We start from the raw sequence: 22,843 nt of genomic DNA, 5'->3' as shown, positions 1-22,843 counted from the left end.
AATCTTATTTTAAAAAAATTAATTCAGATTCAAATTCTCAAGGATCCCTGTACCATCTGAATTATTCCATCAACCATATTAAGGATGTGGTGGATAGTGCTGGTGGAGTTGTGATTTTTCCACAATGGCAGTTTTGAAGGAAAAAAAATAAAACCTGAAAACTTCCAGTGACCCAGTTCCCACAACAAAGCACGTGTTAAATGTTAAAAAACATGTTGAATTCATGAAAGGACACAGCTCCTGTAAAAAGGTGCAGTGCCTGAGGTTTGGGGGATTAATTGCAATATTCTCCCCTTTCTAGGTGCCTGCACAAAGCCAGACTGTATTAAGTGATTTAAAGGAGCCCCCATATCAGATGCTCTGGGATTGGTGAGTGTCTGGTTCAAATTGTTGATTGTTTTTCTCCTTAGTGATTCTGGTAATTGGAATGTGATCCATGCCACCCTCATCATGCTTTATCACATAACAATGGTAGTGAGAAGGAAATTACATGAAGAAAACACCTCACGTTTAGTGCCTAAAAAGAAGTTGAGGAAAATATAGATGAGACTACATGGGACAGAGAACACACCGTGTGCCAAAATGCATTGTATCTGTTACTTATATTTATGTGTTTATGCATATATATAATTCATGCTTTTGTCCTCAAAAATCAAGAGAATTTAATTTTATCAATAATGGTGTGTTGTGTTTCAGTGAGAGTTTCTGAGCTGGCTCATTTGGAACAGAAAATTTTGCAGGTCTTCAAGCAGCTCCTGTTTTCATTATCTATCTAGAAATACTGTTAAGTAATATAAAATGGATCAAAATTTATTGATTTTCAACTATCTGAGTATCACATTGTCTTGGAACCTCCTAATCACCAAACAGGCAAAAAAAAAAAAAAAATCACTAATACGCTCTCACTAATGTATTCTATTTCCAAGCACTCCTTCACTTTTTACTTCAATCTTTGGTGAAATTGATGATTGGTTCATAGAATTTCTTCTCCCTCATCTTCATAATCTTGAAAAATATTCAACCAGCTTGTTGAATATTTTTGTTTCTTTCTTAGTACCTCTAGATGTTACCTGGCTGTTCTCAAGTCTCAGTTTTTCAGGGTACAGTCACTTGTTCTACCACATTCAGAAGATCCATAGAATTTTGCTTAATATTGGATGTTCATTAGAGGGATGTCTTGGGTGCAGATGACATCTGACTATCTGGGGGGACACAACTCCAACTGCTCCATGTCTTGGTGAGGCTGCTGAGTAGATGTATTTTTCAATTTATTGTACAAAATGATGAGGTGAATTTGGTTCACAGCCCTTCATGTGTAAATAGATAAAAATACCTCTGAAACTCGATTGGAGGTGAAAGAAACCATTTCCGCTGGAGAGCGGGAGAAGTGGTTTCCCATGCCGTGTGCTTTGTGACACACACAGAAGCCTTTGTGGCTCACGTTGTTTATCCTTCGTATTCTAAGGAGTCAGACACATGCCTTAAAATGGGATAATGTGTCACTTCTTACATTGCTCTTTTTCTATAGTTTGTGTTCTTTCCTTAAATATTGGCTGTTCTTTCAGAAGCCCATTGTGAAGAAAGATGTGTGTGCTATTCTTCTCAATTCCTGGTTCATAAAGTATCATCCACTGTGATCTTTTCAGATTATTAGAATGGAATCTAGATTGGAAAATGTCTTATTTCTTAATCTCATCACAAGGATACATGGATTTCCTTAAAAACCGAGTTTTCTTTGCTTTCTAATCTTAGACCATTTTTTTTAATACAAAAGCAAAAGGTGCCAGTGGCACAGCTACCTCATGTAATGAAACACATAGATTTCTCTTCTACTTATTTTATTTCTCGCATTCATCATTCATATTTAATGCCACAGGCATTTGACTTCTTAATTCCCTATATTGAATTGAAGAGGCATGCACAGCATGCACTCCAGTTTAATGACTTGTAATTCTTCTTCATTGATGACACACTTTTTCACCTGGAAAACTTGTGGTGCCAAACTTCTCTCACATGTGTGATGTAGTCAGTATCCTTAACAAGGTGATGATGGCTGGCGAGCGGAATGACTGGAAAGTGTAAGGTCCTAACCTTAAATGCCTCTTGGACTGAGAGAACACTGGCCTAAGGGTTTTTCTGGTGAGATGTAGATATATATATACACACAGATATTATTTTTTTTGTATAGTTGAACCTCAGTTATTGACTTCTCTCCTGCTTGCTCTAGGACATGCCTCTTTGCTTATTCGTTCTCTTTTTGTGAGCCAAATTTCAAGTAATACACAACTTTCCCACCCTAAGCTAATTAGCATTAATCTACTGAGTAGGTTTGCCAATAATATTTCCAACAGAAAGGTTTCGTAGACTTCAGCAGGGCTAGAAGATCGTATGAATGATAAATTACAGTATCTGACGTCAGTATTTTGGACTAAGATATGATGGACTAAGCAGTATCCTGAATGCTATTGTTTATTTACAGACATCTCATAGGACTGTTGTAGTTAGGTTTAGTTACTTGTAAAAGCTTAAGATTTTGGAATAAAATATTCTGTGGAACTACAAAGTATTCAGGCCATTATAAAAACATTGCACCTTTCCAGGTTTTCAAAGCACTTTAGAAGCATTTACCAACTCTCACGGCACTGAAACATGGGAAGTCTTATCTTTTATTGATTTCCCAAGTGGGTTGACTGAGATGTTGAAGAGTTCTGGTTTGCTAACTGTGAGCACTCTGATAGCCAAATGCAGCGTCTGAAGGAAAACAAAAGATGACGCTGAATTTCCCCTCTAACTATTACAGGGAAACCCTTTGGAGATCTTCCCTCAGGAAAACAAAGGGAAAGACATGGAGATGAAGTTGCCTGGTTATTCAGTGAGACCACTCCTGAATGGGATCCAGGAGGATGTGGAGGGATTTTACAATTCAAGTCAGCTCCGGAGTAGAGGAAGAATAACCTTAATTCGAAACTTGCTCAAGGCATGTGTTCTTCATGAGGATAGGTGGAATGTGGATGGAGGGGGAGAGGATTTTTTTGGAAGAGGGGCTAGGTAGGAGAGCAAGTCCAGTTTGGCTCCTTGTGTAGGCTTCAGTCACTGGTGATGAAACCTGTGAAGAGGGAATGTGCAACTTTTTGAATAGCACTAAAATTTCTGTTCCTTAGTAGTGTGGTTATTGAGATTCTCTTTCTTTCCTCCAATGAGACCCTGTGAAACCATTTCCTGCCTGGCAGGGAACTCTCTGTATGTGCCTGTGTCCATGACTCCAGTACAGCAAATCCACAGCTTGTTCTGATGATAAAAGACTTTATTTGTTGCTGGATGTGTAGTGGAGAGCAGGAGGAAAGCTGGATGTTTCTGGTCCTCGTCAATCTAACGTCAATTTTTCAGAAAGCTCCTAGAAGTGAAAGAAGTTATACTTGAGTGAGTGCAGTGATCATGAGAAAATGAGTGCTATTCTGTTCATGAATGATGATTTAACTCTAGTCTTAGTAATAGCCTTGAAGTTTTCCTTTGGAATATATCCTAAAGGATTAAAAAATAAATGTATGGTACACGTTGGAAAAGATCTTCAAACTTTTCAGCATAGAAGTACAAAGCTTATGGCTGGGAGGGATGTCAGAGGTCGTCTGGTTCCAGCTCCTGTCCCAAGGCAGGAGCAGCTCTACCTAAAATGTGCTTTGGTTGTCAGGTGGTTTTTTAGCCTTGGAAGTTTTCTGTTACTTTCATAACTTTCCAATAGTTCTCCCTTCTGCCCCCCACCATTGAAGATCTTAATGTATTTAGTGTTCTGATTTCTCTTTAGTAGTTAGAAATGTCTCAGAAAGTGGTTATTAATAAATCATTAAAGGTTTGCATTTCATTTCCTTGCTGCTCTACTACTCTTTATTTCCAATCATAGTACAAAGTCATTTTGAAAACAGAAGGAAGGAGGAATCTTTTACAACTGAGTCAAATCTAAATGATGGGGGTAAACCCAGAGATTTTTTTTCTTTGCCTGGAATACTCTTTGTTATTCAAGTTATTTGCTTAGCTAAAAGATTTCTTAGCCTGATCTTGTTTTATCTGGAATCGGTGAAGAAGAAATAATCTTGCATGCAGGGCTTTACAAGCTGCATATCTTGAACATGGAGTCACTTCACCAATAGGGCTTTCCTGGGAATAGGGAATAGCAAGGTTGAATATAAGGCTTGATAACTACAGATATTTTCAGTAGCACCAAAGGAGGTATGGGAAGTGATGAAAAAACTTATGAAAGGTAAACGGACTATAATTCATACTAAATATCTCCCCTTGTGCAGAAGCTCTTTTTAAATTACTCAGATAAATGAGCTCATTTATGGAATGTTTTGTACTGCATGAACTTATATGGGCACCTGTCATGTATATATATTTTTAATACTGAACTCATATAGATGGCTTAAAGTCCCCCTTGCCCTTTAGTAAATTTAAATCTCCCACAAAGCTGCTGTACAGTAGTCATAAAGAAACATTTATGGTTCAACATAATTTCCCTTCATTTCTTTTTCTCTTTCCTTAAAAAAAAAGGCAGTTTAAAAGTAATAAAGCACTTCCTTCTGTAAATCTTTGATCTTTTTTCTTCCTAAGGGAAGATTAATTTGTAAATATGCTAATGGATTTGTATAATATGAAACCTTCATAAGAAAAACTACATTAGTTCATATGAATGAACACATCTATCTTATTCAATTTATAAACTAATGGCTGAGAGCATCAACAATGCATTCTGCTCAGTCTCATGTCCAAAATCACTGCCTGTGATTCAAAGACAACAGAGAATTTTGCAAAGAAATGTAAGCTTGACAGATGTTATTTTCCCTGACTATTTTTTTTTAAATTTGTTTGCAACAGTGAGATTTGCTGCTGCTGTAGCCAGGTGAGTACCCTGCTCTGAAGAAATCCTGTGTGATAGGAGTTGTATCATGTGGATGTAATGCATCCAGCTGCATGCCTTCCTAAGGAATCCTGGTGGTCTCCAGCAGGGTGCTGAGCCTGTAAGCACAGTGATCCCTCAGGCAGAATCCCCAGAAACTGAATGACAGCAAAGTGTTCATCCAGGTGGCTCACATAGCTGGGAAGCTGACCCTCACCAGCTCCTCTCTGGGACAGTGATCCTGCCACTTTCCTTCCAGCTGAAAGGCTCGGAGGAGTTTGGTTCCACCAGTGCAGGAGTTGGATGCAGTGATCTTTGTGGATCTCTTCCCACTCAGGATATTCTGTGCTGTAGAGTCTCTCTACTCCCCCAGCCACTGCGGCCGCACTGGGCCAAAACTGTCCTCTCTGCTCCGTGGCAGGAGGAGATGGGACGTGGGCAAAGATTTCATGGGGGGATTCAGCCAAGGCAAGTGCAAGGAAAAGTAGTTCACTGGAACCTCCTCGTATTCCTGTTTGTGTCCTGGGTGTCTCCAGGCATTGCAGAGCTCCATCCTTCTTCCCTTTATTCCCCCAAGCCTGCAGTTCACCTCTTTCCTTGATTTTGCCTTTATTTGACTTATTCTGGTGCTTAGCTGAGAATCCAGAGAGGGTTGGGGTTTGCTCCAGCCCTGCCTGCTGGTGAGGCTGTGGCTCCTCTTCTGGGACCATGGGATTGGCAGTGGAGAGAACATGGAGAGGGTGGGGTAGAACCTTCTGCATCCATCATTTTCCTTCTGCTAAGTTCTCTTTGTTATTTAATTTTTCTCCATGATTTTTTCTCCTGGTGCTCCTTTGTCTCTTTTCTTTTCTGGACTAAACAAACCTAATAGAAACTTGACATTATTAAATGAATGTAAAAACCAAAGTCTGTGCATTGATTCAGAGGAGCTGTGCTGTATGGTCACCCCATGGCACCCCAGCCCACAGGGAAATGGCTGCTCTTAACCATGGGCTCATCTCTCTGCCTCTCCACAAGGAAGAAATCCAAATGCTTTGGTTTTATTCCCTTCAATATCTGGCATATTTTTTAATAAAAAGTGTGTGGGGAGGATTTAAATTGATTTGAATTTAGCCCTAATTTTGATCCAATTTCGTTTGCAGAACGAAGCTCAGCACCGGAGGAGTCCAAGTGGTGCCCTTGTACCTCTAAGCTTTATACGGTGATTTTTCAGGCCTGGTTTATTAAGGTAAGCACAGATATGTTGAACTTCAAGCCAGCATAGCCAATGAAGGATTGTTTGATGTGCTCGGGGTACTCAGCGCTGCGGAGCCGCGTCGTTAGCAGCTTCTTTTCCCAGGGGCTGACAGATTTGTGTCCGGCTCCAGCTCATGGCTTTCATCCTGCTGCCATAAACAAAAGGTGTGCATTTCTTCAGGCGTGGAGCTTACCCAGACTCCTTCCCTCGTTTGATGCTATCGTGCTCTGGATAAGAATAGAATTGTAATATGCACCTTAAGGCAGGAGAAGAAGGGGTGCAAGGAGGCAACCCACGGCTGATTCCTAATAGGGGTGGGTGGGAAGGAAGTGTCAAATGCTGCTCAGAATAGATTAATATTATAAAGGGGTCTGGAAAGATCAGAAATAGGAGAGATTCAGATCTCTTTTTCCCCTTTCTTTTCTCTCCAGGAAATTCTCTCCAGGGTTTCTCAATAAGAGTGGGGACGGAGGGTGAGCAGAGCAAAACTGGTGGGAGAGACGTCGCTGCTGTAACGAACAGAGCTGAGCCCGCAATGCCAGAGATTCTGTTCTCTTTAAAAAAGAAAAGGCAGGGGGTGGAGGGAGGTTTAGGCTTTTCTCTAGCAAAGTTTTCTTCCCAACAGTCAAAAATAATAGAAAGTAGACATAGAAGAGATCTGTTAATTGATCTTGTCCATATCTTGCCCAACACAGGGTTATTCCCTGCAGCATATTTACTAGTGCTGAGCTCAGCTTTGTTTTTAAAACCTCCAGTGACAATCTCCCGAGGGAAGTGGTGAAAGCCTGACTCTACAGCCTACTACATCTCCTTGTCGATCTGCTTTGCAGAGGGAGACTCTCACAAACCAGGAAATATTTTCTGACGTTCAGCCTACACCCCTCATTTTTTTTTTCTTTTCATTTCTGTCTTATTAATTCTATTTATACTCTTCTGTATCATGCAAAATAATGTCCTTCCAGGAGCACATCATGAGTTCTAACACCAAAAGGTTATGTTCTTGAGAAAGAAGAGCTTTGCCTCATGTTGGTTCTTTCTCAACCAAAGTAAATGCATAATTTAATTACCTGATCCATTGCTGGTTCATGGGTGGTTGTTAAACACCTACTGCAGGTAGAAGTTTAGGTCATCCTCTAAACTCAAGAGATTCTGCATGAAAAGAGCCAATAAATCAATAGAATGAATCCCTAACATTTTTTAAAATTTAATTTCTAATGCCTATATTTTTTTTTGTTTCACTTCATCAGTAGAAGCCTTTCTGCAAAGCATGTCCTTTTTCATTGCCTTTCCCTCGCTCCTAATCTTAGCACTAGATCGTGATTTGGTCAAGGTCCTATTTAAATAGTTTTGGGGTTGCCAACATGGTGTGTTCTGATATTCAGATCTCATAATCCAATTTTGAAATTAAAAAGCTCGGGGCAAAAACACTCACACAACTGAAATGCATGTTTTTGAGCACTGAGCCAGTGTTTTCTTAAGAAGAATATACCAAACCTCCTCTTTCTCTTCCCAATTAATATAACAACTGTCACGCACAAAATCTCCCTTTTTAACTCATGCCCCGTGTGAGCACAAGAGACAGCGGAAATGTAAGCTGGGCTATGATTTGGGGAAGGTATCTGAATTCCAGCTGAATGCAGAAAATATGCAGAAGAGCAACTGATTTATAGTGCCTCATTTGCTGTCTTAGCAGAACGATGTTCTCTGTATTCCCAACAATAAAAGCAACAGTGAGGAAAAAATAAGTCAGCGTATTTCCCTCCCATACCAAGGCTTTTTCTCCCCTCTGCCCAAGTCATTATTTCAAGTTTCTCAGTATTAAATCTAAAGGTTCATCAACTCACATCTTTACAGCTCTGTCTTTCTGTATACAGGACCCTGTCTGCCTGTTTCCTCTATTGCACTATTTTGTTTGTACTACTGTAATCATTTTGCTGGCCCAGATCTGTGTGGGTGTGCTGGCAGCTTTACAACAAAGTTACATGGGAACTGAGTTAAGGTTGAATATTTATTAGAAGAAGCCATCTGGCGTCAGGCTGTCTGTACAGGGGGGCTTATTTCTTTAGTAGTCTCTCCTTTTTCTTTCTAGCTCTTCCTCCCTCTCTCTCCGTTTCTCATTTACGTGCCGCATATATGTGAAAAGTGGAACACACATCTTGACATATTGATTTGATTCTTGATATTTATAGCAATTAACCCCTCTCATGTGATTATCTCTGTCGCCTCACCCCATACCTCTCTCTCTCTCTTCCCCTCTGTTCCCAGGGTGGGGGAATGCTTGGGGTCTGTTCCCGTGGTGGCAGCCCCCCGGATGCTGCTGAGCTCCCACTGCAGCCCCTTCCTGCTCGTGCTGCTTCTCATAGGCTCCGGGCAACTACAGCTTTGCTCAAACATCTCTCTCCTGCTCTTTCCACACTTTCCCTCCTCCAGCTTGTGAGCTCATAAAAGAGTGCTGTGCTCCAAAATCTCCCAACTCACCATATTAAACAAACTAGCCAGCAGAAGGGTGTCCGTGCTATTTCACCATTTGTATGACATCGCCAGGCTTCAAAGTGCAGCACTAAATTGCCAAAAGATGTTTACTTTACTTGCTTAAGAGCTCCTCGTAATTCAATTGTTCTCTCTCCCGCAGTAGAAACACACATGCATCCTGAGCCGTGCTCTTGTGAGCTCCCACTAGTTATTTACCCACGGGCTTTCCTCCCTTGTTTTTTACACAGTGCTTGACTTTTTTTTTTTTATTTTTTTTTTCAGGGGGCTTCTGTCTCAAGGTAATTTGTTTTTTCTGGGGTGCTCAACCGCAAGGACCTTGAAACACGCAGCTGTCTGGCTGCCTTTTTTCCCCCCTCGCTAATAGACATTTAGTGTTTTTTCCAAAATAAAAAATTTTTCCTTTTTTTTTTTTTGCTTTTAAACATGCACAAAGTTGGACATCCAAAATTGTTGGTCACCTTGGAAAACCTTGACCTATTTTTCCTAGCAGGCCAGGGAAGCTGATACAGTCAAGCTGGCAGCCCTTTCCCACCATTCCTGACTTTTGTAAGTTAATATTCCGGCCTCACAGCCTTGCATAACCTCCTCGTTCATCGGTGTGGTGGTTTTGGTGGTGATGCCAGGTGGGAGAAGAGGAGCACTGGGCAGTAGAGATTCTTTCCGCTGACAGAAACAGTGAGTCACTACTGTCCTGTGATTATTCCCTGGCCTTTTTTTGCCAAAAGCTGCCTGCAGGGATGAAAGGAAAGTCCTTTCTCCATGACCTATGCCGGGGGTTAGCAGCCTCCCAAGCTCCGGCAAAGCACAACACGTGGGCTGGTTTTGAGCAGAGTAAAGTAAGGAATGAGGGCTGGGAGCCATGGTGGCTCCAAGGACGTAAACTGGGAGATGTGGTGGTTCCCATCTCCAGCCTCCCACTGCTTTCCCTCTGGTTGGATGGTTGGCAGCCTGTTGTCTCCTCCCCCAGGTAGTTTCTCTGGGCTTGTCATGTCTTTTTGTATGTTTAATCTGGGAAAGAAAAAAAATAAGGGTTTTTCCATGTGGTGATCTAGGATGGATGAGCAACAGCCCTGCTTGTGGGAAAGGGATGGGGAGTGGAGTGAGGAGTGGGAGCAAGGCAAGGAGGAGAAGGTAGTGAGGGATGGGTGATAAAGGAGGCTGGAGGGAGGAGCTGCTGAGCTCATATTCCTTCCTCTTTTCTGAGCTTAAATGAAGGGGGCTGCTCATAGCCCACAGTTATTCTTTCATCCATAATATGAAAGGGGGCCAAGACGAGTACTCTGGTGAGTGCCAGTGGTCTTAGCTCCTGATTCTCCAGCCAAATGGGAAAAGGAGGGTGAATCATGTATGTAGGCTTTGTTTTCCATGTCTTATTCACAATGACATGAGTCAACCCTGGATCTGAAGCCCACCAAACTTCCATTGCCCAGCAGAGTGGAAGGGTTGTGTTTGAATCAGTGGGCAAGAGACATTGGCTTTTTTACTGCTGTTAATTCCATTTGTCCTTTGGCAAGACATTTAAGTCATCGTGTCTCATTTGTAAGAGCATAATGATGATTGTCTTCAAAAAATATTGCAAAGTAAAGGCTACTGTTGGTAGTAAAATTCTCTGAGGTGCTCAGAAGAAAAGATGTATCAAGGTATGTAGCTCAGTTTCCTCTGTCAGGCCTACAAGTCTGGCAGCGATGCTTTCTCACTGATATAAACCCTATTTTCTGTACCAAAGAACAGGCAGAGCTGCTCATTACTGGTGTGAACAAAATATATAAAAAGCAGGTCGAGTTCAGGTTTGCTTTAAAGATTGTTGCACTTATCAGCTTTCCATGCTCTCTGGACAGGCAGCCTGAGTATTAATCTCTGGTGAAATATGTCAGTGCTTGCCCTGGGTTGGTGTTACACAGACCAGACCAGATAATGCCTGAGCAAGGACAGTAACAGGGCAGCAGCTTCTGACAGGGATGAGAAAGCAGCTCTGGATGAGTGTTCAGGAAGGAGCAGGACATGGGAGAACCTCAGTGCCAGATTGAGTACTTTAAGTAGTGAGTACTGTCACCAATTAAAATAACCGTAAAAAGCCAGACATTCCTCACTGGAATAATTCGTAACAGATCCCCAGTGCTGCGTTACCTTTCAGCAGGGCTCTGTGAGGGAGCCATGGCCTCTGCAAAGTATAGATCTGATCAGGAAAAGAGGCAGAGAAAAGCTTTTTCCCATCCCAGACCACACCATCTCATTAGTGTCACTCTGTGATGGCACTCCTGAGGCTCTTTCCCCATTTCTAAGAGCAGCACTGCTTTTCAGCAATCCCTGTTCTAGTGTCCCCCTCCTTCCTAGGACAGACACCCAGAGAATAACCCTTCTGGCTGATTTGGGGTAACTCACAGAGCTGGTGACTGGCAGCATCCCCTGCCACCTCTCCTGTCCTATAAAAACACCAGAAGAAGTGCTCCAGATGTGGATTGGGAACTTCCCCAGAATAGAGGCAAGGGGAGATAGAAATGCAAACCAAGACAGCAGAACCACTGAGGTCTGTCCTCTGCTCACGCCCTTTGAAAACCCCCTTAGTCCTTTGTTTCAAATATTACACCCAGAAATCCCCAGAGCAGCTACTCTAATGTGGAAGCACAAAGTAGGAGAATGTGGGTCTTAAATATCTGCCTTCAAACTGACCAGCAGCTTGATTTCCAGTCCCAGAAGTGAGTAAATACTTTAGATTTGTCTGTTCCCACCTTTCCAGGTAGTCATTAAAACTTTCCATTGAGCCTTTTTTCTGTTTGATCAAATTTACCTGTAGCTAAACTCATTACTTTTGTTTTTAAACACACGAGTATAAAGGTGCTGGCATGAATTTGAATAAAAAACACAAGTTTAATAATAATAATGATAATAACAGCAAAGTAAAATACAGACTTCAAAACATGAATCCAGGCACTGTGATTTGTCTTGGAAGAGCTGAGGATCTGAACTGTAGTAGGACCACGTGGCCCCTGTGGTGGAGCAAACCCTCCCAGCCCAACAGTTATTCAGAGAGAGAGCCAAGTGACACAGTTAAATAACAACTGTGCTAAAATCCTCAGTGCTTTAGTGTTTTGTAAAAAAGGAGGAGGTTGTGACAAGAATGTATTTTGAATTTTTGAGTATGAAGTGTTTTCGATACCAAACCCAGCCTATGCAGTATCCATATTCTGTTTGAATGACTGTTTTTTACAGCAGTGAAACATCCTTGGGATCCTAAAACTTATTTTTTCAGATGTCAATGTGCCCAAACAGGCCTGCTGCAGATAAGACCCTTTTATAAGAGGGATTTTTGCTGCATCCCCTGTCCCTCAGAGCACCCTGGCTGCTCCCATGGGGCTGCACCAGCCCCAGATACTCCACTTATGAAACAGAATGTGGTTTAAAACCCAAACTCTTCTCTCTACTGCTTGTTTAGTCCAACAAAATGTGTTTTATTGTTGTTCCTTGACTTTTTCTTCGCAGACACAATTCCTCTAGGCTATTGTTATTTCAACAAAAGGAGGGGGAGGATAGGCTCAGCGAGTCACTCTGTGGCTTTCTGGTGAGGAATTAAGAAATACTCTAACAGTTTAATAATGATAATCTCCAAATAGTTCATAACGGCATTAAGGGTAATTAATGACATTTGAACAGTAAGAGTACTTAATCCCTAGGGAAATGTGATAGCCACAATTTTATTTACATCTGAAGTTGTTTCAAAGGTAAAGGGAAAAGATTAATCTGTTTTTAAAATGGTTTCATACTTGCACTCTTTCAGATTTTATCTTAATTTAATGTAAGCAAATAAAAATAATAGCTTTTTCACTAAAAATAAAAACTGCATTCATGTTAGATCCAGCATTAGGTTAAAAATAAAGAGGAACTCTTATATGTTCCCTGTGGGATTAAGATTTTCTGAAAATTATAAATCACCAGTGATACTGTGGTTTACAAAGAAGGATAACTTCTTCTAAAAGACCCACATATTTACATTTTAAAAACATTTTTCATAGCCTTTAGAGCCATTAAAAGAACTTAAATAATTTTGAGGATAAATGCTATGTGCTTTACCTTTTATGTTTTAGCAGCAGTTCTTATTTTCTCTCCACACAGCTGACCTCCCTAAACCTTTGAAAAATGCTGTTACATCCTTTTACGTTTTCACAATTTTACACTGAGGGGGAAAAATAACTCCTGTGATAGTTTTTGAGATAATACTCGAAGCAGCCTGATTCAGATGTTTAGCTTTCTAAAGTCAACAGAAGGAAAAGGGTTTCATTGACCTTGGGTTTTGAGAATAAATAGGATAACACCTGATTCGAGACAGGAAGCTCTAGCTGGTGTAAATATGCAGAGCAAAGCAGAGGGTGTCAATCCAGTTTAGCATTTGAATGCAGCCTCTGCTCTTTTGGTTATGCTCTTGAGCCTGTTTCTACTTTTGGCTCTTACATTCCACAGAACTTCTGTAAAATCAGCAGGGACAGTGCTAATAAATTTATAATGTTGTTTTGTATTTCTGAACATAGTACCTCAGTAATTAAGTGAAATATTTATGATGAATATAAAACAATGCAAATTCATTTGTTTGCCTGAAAGCCAGCTTGTTATTTATTTAGATTTATCTTTGAATGATTCTTAAATTGAATCACAGTATGAATGAGGGTGATATTTAAAGCAGAGAAAATTTGCTATAGTGTATTGATGCATCACACTGTATTAGCTAATGTTAAAGCTATGCAGAGGATGATTAAAAAAAACCCCAGAAAACAAAAAATATCTTAGATCTAAGAATAATTCCTTTTTGTCTTTTTTTTTTTGTTGGTAGGAGTTCCACAAGCTGAATCAATTTCCCACTGCTGAAATCTTTAATAAATCTTATGTTTCATTATAGCAAGCTATGCATATGCAAACTGGATCCTGAATTACAGGACAGGTAGGTTCAGGATAATGTGATCTAATTTTCACCTCAGCTGGCTATGTTTTCTTTCATGGACTACTACTTCTAGTAGTTTTTATCATTTACTGTTTTCAGTCCTCTAACAAATTCTAATCCAATGAATGTAGTGACCTATGAAAGGAAATGTCTGTGCAGTGTCCCTGTGTTGATGATTATGAACTAAATTGTTTACTTCAGTTGGATCTTTTTCCCCCTTCCCTAAGTGAAAAATATCTTCCAAAAATAACTTCCTTTGCAAACATAATGCTGTTGCTTGCCTCAGCTTTCTGCTTGACAGTTATCATGTTCATATCATGACTAAGGAAGGTAACAAAAAAAAAGGAAAGATACGTATTCAGTTTGAAGAGGATATTTTACTTGGAAGCCATTATGTGAGAAAGCGTTGTGTATCCACTAATTGGAGCAGCTATAGATTTTTATTATATTTTATCTAATTTTGGATGGATTGCTAATGTGCTGAAAAATTATAGGGGCTCACAGGTGGGAAGACTTCACTAAGAAGCACTAAAGCAGTGTGCGATAGGAACACATCTTCTGCTTCTTGCCTGGTCTTGGTTTTGGCAAAACAACCTTGAGCAACCAAACGTGACCAACTCTTACATGAATTGACCAAGTACACTTTCCATAAGGGTCTGTCTTACTGTCAAATCTACAGCCAATATGGCCATTACTTGGGAGCTTTATTCCTCAGTTTTATCATCATTTTATGTTTATTTTATGAGCATATAGATAGATTTTAAAGTAGCTTTGGCTCATTACACGACAGCATCTAGGTTGTGATGTTCAGACCGAGAGCAGGGCTCCTGGACAAAAGCAGGGAATGAAGTTTCTACCTTATGGTGTCTTATGTTGCCACCAAATGTGCTGCCACCAGAGCACATGGACTGTGATACATGAGCAGGTGGGGGCACAGGAATGAGCTGTGTGTGTCAGCGTTGATCTGTGACGTGTTCAGCCCAAGGTGAAGGTAGGCACCCGCAAGGATTTGCAGGTTGGCATTTCTTTTTTTGTTGGTTTCCTAATATCTTAAGAAGGAGATAAAAAGAAGACTGGAGAAAAAGCGGGGCTTCCCATAAGGAAATGGGAAATCTGGTTACCTGGGATATGGAGAAGGCTGAGCTACTCAAGGGCTTTTTTTTTGTCCCAGTCTTCACTGGGAACAGCTCCAGCCACACCACCCAAGGTGCAGAAGGCAAAGACAGGGGCTGACTGTGGGAGATCAGGTGTGAGATCATCTAAGGAACCTGAAGCTGCACAAGTCGTGGGACATGAGGAGACATATCTATGCGTGTCCTGAGAGAACTGGTGGATGGAGCTGTTGGGACCCCGTCCATCGTGTTTGAGGAGCACGGTAGTCCAGCGAAGATCCCGCTGATTGCAAAGGTGAAATTGAACCTCCATTTTTAAAAAGGGGGAAAAAAGAAGGTGCTCACCTGTGCCCAGCAAGGTGATGGAGGAGATTGTCCTGGAAACTGTGCTAAGGAATATGTAAAATAAGGAGGTGAATTGTGACAGCCAGCATGGATTCACTACAGGCAAATAGTGCCTGATGTGATAGGATTAGAGTGTTGTGGATGAGGAAAGAGCAACTGACATCATCTACCTGGATTTGTGCAAAGGATTTGACGCTGTCCTGTAGGACAGCCTTGTCTCTAAACTGGAGAGATTTAAAGGACTATGTTTTCAATAAATCACCCATGCCTGCTGCTCACTTTCTGGGCTCTTAAAAATTATCTGAAACATGCTGAAAACATAGAGGAGCACTCAGTAAATTTAGTTGGCTTGAAATGTGCTACTGCGTGTTACTATGAGAATGCTGTTCAGAGTCTCTTGCTGCCACACGCGTCTTCTGGAAAACAATTTCCTTTTTGGAAATGCAAATCAGGCACTATGGTTTGATGCCATAAAAGGACTGGGAAGTTCGAGTCCTTTGATAGAGAAATGTTAGTCACAGGAAAGGTAATTGAGTGCTGTGCTACAACATTCATTGCTGCAGAAATTTAATGTGTGATTCTGCCTTGGAAAACTGAAATCCAGACATGATGGGCAGTCCTTGTCCCTTTTCCTGTCCCTATGCTAAAAGGTCTTGCTAAATTTCCTTCTTTACAGGCATTCCCAAGAAAAAGATGAAGTTGTCAGCTTCAGTAAGTACAACAATGCTCCTCCTCTTCAAACCTCAGTGGCATGAAATTTTCAGCTTTTTTTCATTTTTAAGATATAAAAAATTATTTCTCCTGGTGGATTGCCCATATGGAGAGATTTAAAGAAATATATGAGGCACATTCACAGCAAAGAACAAGTGAATGTTCCCACTCTCTCAATTACTTTTGATTAAAAAAAAAAAGGTATTTTGAGTAAATCTCATCATTTTAGGGCTGTCTCAAGGCTTCAGAGCCTTGAGCTGGCAGTGGCACAGAGGTGGGGGGTGTGTCATGGAATGGTATGGGAGGTGAAGTCCTGTGATCATTTCCATCCAGCTCCAGGAAGGAGGCTAAAAAAACCCTCTTTGAAGGAATATTTTGGTTAACGTTATATTGCCTGATATTCCCGGATCACATGTGCGGTAGAGTCACAAGATTGTTCAAAAATCTAAAAATAGAGCTCAAAATACTCAAAATAGGATTTCAGTGGTATAAATAACAATTTAAATCAGGGTGCAGAAATAGCTCGTGCTCAGCTCCTTGTCTCTATGCCGAGCCCGATGGTGGCGGGGCAGTGGTGGCAGAAGGGCTCCAGCCCACGCTGTCACTCCTTGAGCTGTGCTGCTCCTCTGGGCTCCCCCATCTCGCTCCAGATTCCAAGCTCACCATCATACCCGTGGCCATGGCTATGGTTGGACTTCATAGAATCATTGAACGGTTTGGGTTGGAAGGGATCTGAAAGTTTATCTCGTTAGAGCACCCTGCTGTGGGCAGGGAAGCCTTCCACTATCCCAGGTTGCTCCAAGCCCCGTCCAACCTGGCCTTGGACACTGCCAGGGATGGGGCAACCACAGCTTCTCTGGCAGCCTGTGCCAGGGCATCACCATCCTCACAGTAAAGATTTTTTTCCTAATATCGTGTTTAAACCTATTCTCCTTCAGTTAGAGTCATCTCCCCTTGTTCTGTCACTCCAGGCTCTTCTAAATAGTCCCTCTCCATCTTTTCTGTAGGTTCCCTTCAGGTTCTGGAAGGCTGCAATTAGGTCACCCTGAAGCTTCTCTTCTCCAGGATGAACATTCCCAATTCTCTCAGCCTTTCCTCATAGCAGAGGTGCTCCATCCCTCTAACTCTCTCCGTGGATTCCTCTAGACTCACTCCAAGACCTCCAAGTCCTTCCTGTGCTGGTGACACCAGAGCTGAAGGCAGCACTGCCAGGACTCACCAGGGTGGAGTAGAGGGGCAGAGTGACCTCCCTAACTGTTTGGTCAATATAAATAGTAATATTTTACTGAGCAGACATATTAAGTTTTTGGCCTTGGCTTGCTGATGTCATTTCAAAAAAGTAGTTGGAAGTGGCCCATGAGAAGTGAAAAGTGCATTTATTCTGAGAAAAAAAGAAAAGGAAAATTAAAAAGAAAGCTATATTTTTTATAGTAATGACTTAAAATGTCAGATGGGCTTTGCTATTGAACCCTCAGTATGTTTTTAGTAAGGGGACTACTCGTTCTCCCTGACCCCCACAAGAAACCCACCCCAAACCCACATTTATGTTGTTAATGGCCTAACTGCCTCAGTCCTAAGATGTGACTCTCTGCTGTGGTTGACAGTGCTGGGGAAATAGCTGGCTAAGTGATTCTTGGATTTTAAACCACAAAATGCTGGTCATGAGTCCAATATTCACTTTTCAACTTTGGGAGGAACAGGACTTTGACCTCAGAAAAAGCCCAGTGCCTGTACTCAATATCCCTATGGATATCTTTTTCTTTAAAAAACATATCTATGAGGAATAGACCATAAGATATAAAGAAAATAAAAGTCATAGACTATGGGCTAGTAGTGAAGTCATGGTAAAAATAAAAAATGACAACGTAGAAATGAGAACTTAGAAACCAGATTTCACCCAGAAACTGAACTGCATATATTTTCACTGCTCTTATTGGCTTTCTGAAAGCCACTTGTTGCTAACAGAGTTTTATCTCCATACATTTAAGTCGAGATCAGATACTATGCCAGTAGCAAAAATTTGCTTTAATTACAAGATGAAAATAATTTTTAGTGGAAATTGAAGTCATTTAGGTCTCAATCCTGCAAAGAGTTTTATGCTTGTGTTTAATTAGTGTTAATGTCTCTAAGTAGTCCCATGATGAATCCTATTGATGAAAATGGTGCTGCTCAGCTTGGGTACAGCTAAACACATAAATATGTCTTTGCAGGGTTAAGGCTTGGTTTGCAATTGCACAGATTGATTTTCACTCGAGGTCTTAAAAAGGAAAGCTTGAATTTTGTGTTAGAAATACATTTTGATTTCACTGTTGTATTGCCCTGGTCACTAAGATAAAGGCTGGACATAGTAACCTGTTGATTCAAGTACTAAGCTACACACAGTCCTTGCTCTCTACCCTAAGAAAAGGTTTAAAATCCTTATCATTCCACTGGTCTGACTTCCACCCTCTCCTAGCCTGCCATTCCCACTAACAAAAGTATTTCCACTACCCCTCAGAGAAAAGCAAGGCCAGAGCAAATTATTCAGAGTAGCCACCTGCTTCTACAGTGTAGATCATGTAATCAAAGAACAAGAGCACTACAGTGATGGAACACTCATTTTGGATGGCAAATAATTTATCAAATATTGAGAGGAACAGCGTTCTCAGTGTTTGGAGAAAGAGTGATCCCTGCTTATCAGTTGGTTAACCATGAAAAGGTCAAATATTCTGAATCTTTGATCACACACTGCATTTGTTGTAACCCAATACTCCTCCCAAATTAAAAAACCAATGAGGCCAGAAGATGTTTGTCCCATTAGCAATTTGTAAGTGAAAGTCTGCAAATAATTAGATTTCTAGGATACAGTAAACTGATAAACATTTTAAATTATTAAAGATATTAATAAGGAGCACTGAGGAGTTATTTTTCCAACTAAGAAATGATTTTCTGATGAAAGGGAGAAAAATTATTCTGTGCCAGTAAAAAACTTGTATGTGCTGATGATGAAAAGCCCATGAAATTAAGTAAAGTTCCAAGTGATAAAATTTTATTGTCTTGGAAGAATATATATTTGAGAAACACCTGTGCACACCCATTCTCATAATCTCTCTCAACATTTTGAATTTCTATTACAATTTTTCTTAAAATTCAGACTATCAAAGTGACTCCTTTCACTAGGACAACTGAGATTGCACACACAAGGCTGAGAAGCTTTGGGTGGGGATGTTTGTCCGTGGGTATTTCATCATGAGTTATGCCAGACTAAAAATAGAGCTTTTCCTCTGCCTGGTATTCTATCTGCCTTTGCTCAGTTATGAACATAAAGAGAGATATTAACTTGCTTACATTAAAAAATATATATTATATTCTTGTTCTGCTACATGATGAAGGCTGGAAAAAAGCTTTATTTTATTTATTTTCCTCTCAGCATCTTCCCAGTGCTATTTTACCATCAATCACTAATGTTGATTATTTTTAACTACTTGCTTCTCTCTCTCCTTTCCCCCAACAGCACCACATCACCCAAATCTACAGCAGTTCTTCAGAGTAAACCCTTTCAAATATGAACACCGTTGCTTCACTGAGACCCTCCTCATGGACCTGCCCCAAATCTCCTCTGCGGTCAGGAAAATGTTTTTCCTTACAAAGCTGCAGTCCTACCACTGAACTTGTTGCCAAAATCTGAAGGCTTCCTTGTTCTTTCATGGGATTTTACTGACCCAGTGTAGTGTGGGATGGTGCTGGAGAAGAAATGTGGATGTGCTGCAGAAACTGTTGTAGCTGAAAGAAGGAGAAGCAGCTGAAGCAATGGATGATGTCTTCATTAATGGAAAGGAAAACATTACTGGAATTAAATGCATATCTGCCAATGATGGCAGACATAATGCAAAATTATAAATATATACAACATATGGTTATAAATACTATAAAAATTATAAATATTGACAAGAGAGACCATGTCCTGCCTTGGCTGGCAGGTGAAGTCACAGAGATAAGAGTCATATCATCAACTTTGGGTAAGATAAGGCCCTGGCTGAATGGAAGAGGTGATACTTCAGTGCTGAAAACAGATAACCTTTCTTACCATCTCTGGTTGTTTGAAAAGCAGATTTTTTTTTTTCAGGTAGGTGGCTGACTATATCTGAAGTGTGATGTCATCTGTTATACTTTTGTTTCCTTTGTAGTTGTTAGAATAATGTGATATATTGTAAGCACAAAGCATGTTAGATCTGCACTTCAGTCTCTATTGGCTTATTTTAAAACTGAGTTAAGTTGAAGAGATCTGTGCTTTTCTTCTAAGTCTCCAACCAAGATTTCAAACCAAATTCAAGGTTTCCAACCAAACTTTAAGACTTGGTTCTTGCATTTCAGGTATTAACCAGCATTCTACAGGCAGTATAGAATAAGTTGCCTGAAAATTTTTTGCCATAGCTGCCAGTTTTCCATGGTTTCTACTACCATAAAAAAACGCCCCATAGAATATATCTTTTTTTTTTTTTAGTTTTCAGTTCCTTGAAGTATTAAAAAGAGTATTCTTTTCATCTGATTTAGAGGGGCACTGAAGAGACAAATATCTTGAGTCTTGCTGGATATTAGGATCCTTCTGTGTGCAAATAACCAGTCTGTCTTCAAAGGAAATTTCTGTGAAGGCCTGTGAAAAGGCTTAATCTCTCTTGACCACTGTTCTCCTATCACATCCTACATGTCCTGTCCTACCTTTGCTGGCCACAAGGTACTTGAAAGGTTTTTTTTTTAAATCATTGCCTGACCAGTGTTGATTTGCTTGTACTTTTGTGCTAGAAGACTCCACCAAGGGCTGACTTTGATGCTTGGCAAGAGAAGGTGGAGGATTTAAAGATTCCCTGGCGAGATGGTTTCCTGATGAGTCGAGTGAAAATCAGGAATAATTCTGCAAGAAGTCTGGGCTGATTTAAGGGAAAATTTGGGGAGATGAGAAGTGACCACCTCTGGGATGCAGAGAGAGGAACAGAAGGGCAGTGAGATGCTTTGAGCAGGAGGGATAAAATGTGAAATAACAGGGTCAGAACCACTGTATCTCACAAGATTTTGTGTTTAACCAAGCGTATCAAAGGCTGTGTCTTCTCCAGCACAGTGTGTGCCCCTTCCTTCCCTCTCTTGGTGTTTAGCTTTTCCCTGTGATGGCAAATACCCTGCTCCAGCCTGTCACACACAGCATGGCACCAAACCAGTGGCTGCTCCTTGCCCTGTGACTCCCAGCTCCTCCTGGCTTTAGCGCAGCGAGTTCCCTCTGATCTCAATGTCTTCAGCTGCTGGTCCCCCACATAGGGGACCCTCGTGTTTGGCAGCCACTGCTGGATCAGGCCCGTGGAACTGCTACCATGGCTCATCTCCTCCAGATTAGCTCCAGGTTAGCAGTCTGAGGAGGGAGTCAAAGGTCTTTGATCCCGATGGAGGAGCAGTGCACGTGACATGTGCATTGGCAGCTGGAAGGCAGAGGGACCAGGAGAGGTTTCATAAGGAAAGGAGTTGAGCAGTAGAGAAGGAAATTGTTGCTCTGCTTGTTCTGAGAGAAAAACACTCTCCAAAAGGCAAAAAAAAAAAAAAAAAAAAAAAGTTCTGCAGTTGATTTATATTTCTATTATGGGCTTATCCTGTTAGCTTGTTCTTAGAGAAGAGCTGTTCCCTGAGGTACAATTTATCCTTTTTAGAAACTCTCCTCCCCCAAGAAACTTGCAACAGTGGAAAGAACAAAAGTTGAGATGGTGTTTGAAGGAAGAATCTAAGAAAAGTGATTGAGCAGCTGGATTCAAGGTTTCATGCAAAGGAAAACTCTTCTGGGTGAAGGCACCCAGTGTAAATAGTTGAGAAGCACTCAAAGAGAAGGACTTCATGAGAGTTGTAATGGTAATTTTAGAGGTTTCCCCAATAACAGCATTTCCCCCAAATGCTGTTAAGGTGGTGTCTTGAGAGCTACAAAAAGAAAATTAGGGATAATTCTCAACTAGTCAGGAACTTCTGGTTTGTTTTTCCTCCATGGAATTCATGGGGAAGACAAAGGATGTAAATGTAGCAGGAGACTGGATGGGTGAAAGAATTATGAAAGCTAAAATAGAGTGAAGATCTTACAGAATACAGGAGACCTTTGCATCCATGAAGACACGGCTGCTGAGTCAGGCCCGTGGCTACGTGCACGCTCAAGAAATACCCATGTGCTGATAGAAAACAGATTTAAAAGGTAATCGTGAAATTGCTTTAGAGTTCTGGATGTGTTTGGAAGTTTGTGACTGGTTGTCAGTGATGTCATAACCATATTTATTATAGCTCATAAATGGATGGGTCTGACTGTTTTCCTTATTTTAATGTATAAATTGCAGTTTATAATGGCAATAAAACACTCCAGGCTGTGCATTTCAGGGTGATTATTGCATTTCTCAGGTGGTTAAAGTTACTCTAACTGCCTTTTAGCTCAGATTTCAATAGTATTTGCCCAGTGTTCAGGCCATTTTTACTTGTGTTTTTATGTGCAAACCCCAAATTAAAGTGTTTTATTGCTTTTTAATTAAAATGTTGAAGTATAAAGAAGGGAATGGTCACAGGCAGATAGAGAGTCACAGTAGTAGGTGTTTTGATGTAAGAGGGAGGGGAGTGTGTGAGTAGGGGAGATGGGGAGAGGAGAGGCTGCAGAGCCTGTCACTGCATTTGGGTATTTCACAGGTACCCACTCCTGGTTCCAGTAAACACAAGGCTGAATGGAAACATTTGTGAGCCAAAGGCATTGGTGTCTGCCTCGTAAAATCTCAAACTGAGAAATGAGGGATTAAATGGCTGTGAACCCTTAATTAAGTGCTCAGCACCAACGTGCCCTCCCGCTGGAAGCTGAGAAGCGCTGTGATAGTCTGCACACAGGAGCTTGTGGGGAGCTCCAGCTCATGGTGTTCCTGATTTTCAAGGTGGGGAAAAGTCCTGCACTCTCCCTCTTTGAGACACCACCTCATGCGTGGCCAATCGTACAGGGCAGACTCCAAAACCAGTGGCAGTGGTGGGTTTTTAGTGGAATGTAGTTATTCTGGAAGAAGGAATTTCCTGGATATTCAGTGAATTAATTCACTGGTTTGGGCCATGTGCAGGGTGAAAGATCTGCTCTTGAAGTCCTTTTGGGT

The 22,843-nt window shown here is 41.0% G+C and overlaps 2 long non-coding RNA genes across 2 annotated transcripts; one reads left to right on the top strand and one right to left on the bottom strand.

The window, feature by feature from the left end:
- The first annotated feature begins 245 nt into the window (after positions 1-245).
- On the top strand, positions 246-21,289 carry LOC120410294. The gene is made up of 4 exons (XR_005602367.1): positions 246-369; positions 4,870-4,894; positions 6,034-6,119; positions 19,213-21,289. It is a non-coding gene; the product is annotated as an uncharacterized LOC120410294 (long non-coding RNA).
- On the bottom strand, positions 3,241-8,792 carry LOC109145695. The gene is made up of 3 exons (XR_002047331.2): positions 8,607-8,792; positions 7,196-7,277; positions 3,241-3,394 (listed from the first exon to the last, which is right to left on the bottom strand). It is a non-coding gene; the product is annotated as an uncharacterized LOC109145695 (long non-coding RNA).
- Positions 21,290-22,843: the final 1,554 nt, after the last annotated feature.

The sequence above is a fragment of the Corvus cornix genome, chromosome 7 (genome assembly GCF_000738735.6).
Source record: "Corvus cornix cornix isolate S_Up_H32 chromosome 7, ASM73873v5, whole genome shotgun sequence".
NCBI lineage: Eukaryota > Metazoa > Chordata > Aves > Passeriformes > Corvidae > Corvus > Corvus cornix.
The sequence above is the reverse complement of the archived record's forward strand: the minus strand, read 5'-3'. Positions and strand labels throughout refer to the sequence as shown.